The sequence below is a fragment of the Cynara cardunculus genome (genome assembly GCF_001531365.2).
Source record: "Cynara cardunculus var. scolymus isolate 2C chromosome LG 6, CcrdV1, whole genome shotgun sequence".
Taxonomy (NCBI): Eukaryota; Viridiplantae; Streptophyta; class Magnoliopsida; order Asterales; family Asteraceae; genus Cynara; species Cynara cardunculus.
The window spans coordinates 760,379-760,799 of record NC_037533.1 but is presented as its reverse complement, the minus strand read 5'-3'; positions in this window follow the sequence as shown (position 1 = coordinate 760,799).

The following is a 421-nucleotide window of genomic DNA, read 5'->3' as shown; positions in this document are numbered from 1 at the left end:
TGATTGTAGGTCTAAGAAGGGCGTTTGAAAAACGTGCGTTCATTGGAGTCGATATTCATAATATTCATGAACCCACATTCGCTTTCGCAAATTTTTATTTTCATTCCAAAATATATAAAGTAATATTAGTGTTTGGTATGATGTATATGTCGAAATAAAGGTTGCAAGACCATTGATTTGACCAACAAAGTGTTGGATACCCAAAACAAGCCTGCAAGGCCATTGATTTGACCAAGAGAGTGTTGGACACATTGATGTCGAAAACAAAGAATAAAATGTATTCAAGACAGTAAATGTCACGAGGCACCTTTGTATTGTGTTAGGTTAGCAAGTTAGGTGAATATACCATGTTGGACTGTTAACGAGATTTCAGTAATATATATATATATATATATATATATATATATATATATATATATAT